This window comes from Alexandromys fortis, unplaced genomic scaffold (genome assembly GCF_014885135.2).
Source record: "Alexandromys fortis isolate MF-2015 unplaced genomic scaffold, M_Fortis_MF-2015_v1.1 scaffold_229, whole genome shotgun sequence".
Classification (NCBI taxonomy): Eukaryota; Metazoa; Chordata; class Mammalia; order Rodentia; family Cricetidae; genus Alexandromys; species Alexandromys fortis.
The window spans coordinates 2,048,509-2,052,630 of NW_026068122.1; the positions used below are offsets into that span (position 1 = coordinate 2,048,509).

Consider the following 4,122-nt stretch of genomic DNA (forward strand, 5'->3'; position numbering starts at 1 on the left):
AATATGTCCCTTGGTCAAACAATGCCTTGTTGAAGTACAGGACAGCTTGGATGAAGCATTTTATGAACGCACAAATGATGAAGCTACCAGAAATGTAGGATCTCAAACACTCACACTTTAACCAGGGAAGTAGAAAAAGTACGAATAATACACAATAAAGGATTACTTACAGGAACTAGATTTATCAAATGGTCAACTCACAAAGCTGCCCAGGAAGCTTGTAACCTCAATCTAGACACAAAGTTAGAGGTGCTATAATCCCACAAGGAAGAATGGATATGAGGTGGAGACCAAAGAGAGTTAATACTGTATCTCTCAATGCCTCCAATTTCAATGGTGTCGTTGATAGTTAGCCTGGTGACTAAACGCATAATAAGACACTTGAAACTAGCTTGATACATGGAGGAATTGAGGATATAGAAAGGGAGGCAGAACCACAATACTACTGCTGTTCTATAGTTTCTTAAGGAGTTAGCATTCTATGTGTGTCTATAAGGTGCCTAGGTTCCTACAATGTATCAACTGATTTTAAAAAGTTATAACCTCATTTGCACCTCAAAAATATCACAAAACATTCTTGCTAACTCTATCGCAGATATATACTAAGAAAATGTGAAATAGAAAGGAAGTAGGAAGGAAACTTGAATAAATTTGAATATCATAATCTTAACCTGACACTTTATATTCCTTACAATTGAGTGTGTATGCTTGCAGATTCTAAACTTTTAGAATAACCAGACAATCAGAAGAGTGGCTGGAGTGTATCCAAGGTCCAGAAAAGGATAAAAATTTACACATATCAATGTCAACTTGTAAATTCCACATGGAGTACTATCAGAAAATTCTTCATGTAAGAAAATTTATCTGAGAGAGAGAGAAAGAAAGAAAGAAAGAAAGAAAGAAAGAAAGAAAGAAAGAAAGAAAGAAAGAAAGAAAGAAAGAAAGAAAGAGGTTTATATTTCCTTTATTAGTCTTAAAGCATCCTTCTGTCTTCTGGACAACTAAAAGCTTACTTCACTGAGAATTGAGCTCTGCCTTATAAACTTTGTTTTATGAATATATAATTGCTTCTCTGTTGTTAGAACACATTGCAAATCTCTCGTAGCAGAAAAGAAAAATCACTCAAATATCAGTATATGTAAACAAATCTGTCTTGGAAAGTAATTTTTCACTAAATTTGGTCAAAATGAACTGTGTTCAATGAGAAAAGCTCACAGTACAATCATTTAAGAGATCTTCCCCTATATCATTAGCTGTCTGCGTACTCATCACCATCTTCATTTCCTGATTCCTCAACATGTAGATAACAAAGTTCAAAAAAGGAGGACCAAGTGCATCAAAAATGGCAAGATACTTATCTAGGTGTGAGAAGTGGGGAGATCATGTATAAACAAATGTCAGGGGAGTCAAAAAACGGGACCACAGCAAAGATGTGAGCAGAATGTGTAGACATGGCTTTGGAGCAACCACGTGAGGAATGTTTCTGAACAGTGACTATTATGACAATATAAGATATGGCCAGTATGAAGGAGCCTATAGAGATGAATCCTCTGTTAGCTGATACCTTTAATTCTATAGTTGGTATCTATGCAAGCAAGTCTAATGAACCAAGGAAGGTCACAGTGAATGCTGCCCAAAATATTTGGTGCACAGAAAGGCAAATTAACTACATAAACAAATTAAACCAGGGAATGCATAAGACCAGCCACCAAGGCAGGCACTGAAATGAAAATGCACATTTTGGCATTCATAATGGTCAAATAATGGAGAGGCTTACATATGGCTACATATCTATCATAAGCCATGCCTGGGCTGGAGAGATGGCTCAGAGGTTAAGAGCATTGCCTGCTCTTCCAAAGATCCTGAGTTCAATTCCCAGCAACCACATGGTGACTCACAACCATCTGTAATGGAGTCTGGTGCCCTCTTCTGGCCTGCAGGCATACACACAGACAGAGTATTGTATACATAATAAGTATTTTTTAAAAAAGCCATGCCTATAAGCAGCAGCACCTCTACACCACCAATCACATGGATGAAGAAGATTTGAGTGATGCAACCTCTAACGGAGATGACCTTGTGCTTTCTGAACAGGTCATAAATCATCTTGGAACAAGTGACACACGAAACACATAAATCAATGAAGCAGAGATTGGCCAACAGAAAGTACATGGGAGAATGTAAGTGAGGATCAGAAGCCAATGTGAAAATGATGAGGGAGTTTCTCATCATGCTTGCCATATAAAACACTGAAGCAAACACAAACAGAAGTAGTTGCTTCTTCCAGGAGTTGGTGAATCCCATGAATATAAATTCTAACACCACAGAGTGATTTGTTCCTATCATTTATGCTCTTTGCATCACTACCTGAAAGACAGAAGAAGAAACTGAAAATTATTATAATTATATTAATAGTCCAGAAGGTTAGAACTCGGGCTTATAAAAATCTATCTTGGATTTAACATTTAAAGACAATCCAAAGATGAACAGATATATAAGCAAATGCTTACATAGCTGCTTACCAGGGGACTGCATATTGCAAACACTCTGAAATACCATTTCACGCTTGTTAAAAGAGCTTTTAATACAGGGTCAGAAATAACAAGTTTTGGTTAGGTGTTAAGAAAGGAAACTTGCACAGAGTTACTGGGAACATAATGTATGTTTTCATTTAAGAAAGCATATAACCATTTCTATAACAATATTAAAATAGGTCCTCAGTGTGCAACCAGTGTAAAGCTCATAGTTTCCAGTTTGTAGAGCCCTGAATTCCATCTCCTTCAAAGAAAAAAAAAAGGAATACGGAAGGAAGGATTGAAAGAAGAAATAATGGAGAAAGGGAGGAAGGGCAGGAGGGAGGAAGGGAGTGAGAAAAGAAGGTCAAAGAGTTGAGGAACAAACAGAATAATGGAGAAATAGAGATGGAGACAGAGGAAAAAACTAAAGGAAACGGGAAAAATCGAATGGAAGGGAGGAGAGACAGAAAAGATAGAGACAGACACAGACAACTAAGAAAGAGAATTATTAACCATTAGCATCTTTGGAATTAATCAACCAGAGAAAATGACCCTATGTTGGCCCCATGAATATTGAAATATTATTTATAGTAACCAATATAGAAGCAACCCAACTGCTCCTTTACAGATGACAGATGAGTGAACAATAAGCATATATACACAGACCACACAGTCTCTCTCTATCTCTCTCTCTGTCTCATACACACACAGGCACACACACATATATACGTGAGTACACATACAGTGGATTATAGCACAGTCATCAAAAAGAAGGGAATTTTATGTCTCATAATAACACTAATGAGCCTGGAGATCTGCCTGGGGCGATGTCAAAGGAACAGCAGATGACAATTGACTTCAGGAGATTGGCCCACCAGAAACAAAACCCTGATGAGTGACTCTTGGACAGGGAAGATCCCAAGAGCATCAGCAACAGAAAATTTCTTGCTAGTGCTGTGTCTTTTGCATGCTTATCACTGCCATTTTTCTCTTGTATCTGTCTTAGTATGAGTGGGTGTGGAGAAATCCTCACTGCCCTTAGTGAGGAACAATCATCTTTTGGAAATATCTCTTTCTACTGGAGTTTTTTTTTTTTTTTGGCCTGTGATTATTATAAAGATGATGTCCTCCTAAGCTGTACTGTTAAACTGAAGCAATGATTTTATATGGTAATAGTTTAAATAGGATTTTTGTAGGGTTAAGCCAGCCCCTTAGGGGGCGGGCTTGCCTCGGGCGAATGTTTACTTATAAGTCGGGAACGCCCCTTCTACTTCCTGTTCTTTAAGTCTATTTCTTCATTAAAGCTGTATATATTCTTTACAATCTGTCTGCATTAATTTATGCCAGTACAGATTTTGATGATGTTTTGTTGTTAATGAATATAGTAAGGGGTTATAATAGAGCCTAGTTTAGTGGAAAGTTAACATAAGTGAAGGTAGGATGAAACATTCCCCTGCCTCTGATAAAGCAAAGGCTGCAGAGAATTTAAAAAATTAAATTTTAAAAAAAGAAAAAAGAAAAGACAGACATGTCACATAGTTAAACACTTGAGTTTCTATTGAGGAGGCATATATACTGTGGCTTAGGTTAATGATTAAGAAAAACA

The 4,122-nt window shown here is 37.0% G+C and overlaps 1 pseudogene; it reads right to left on the reverse strand.

The window, feature by feature from the left end:
• Positions 1-1,226: 1,226 nt before the first annotated feature.
• Positions 1,227-2,346, reverse strand: LOC126490481 (olfactory receptor 4F15-like; annotated as a pseudogene).
• Between the last annotated feature and the right edge of the window lie 1,776 nt (positions 2,347-4,122).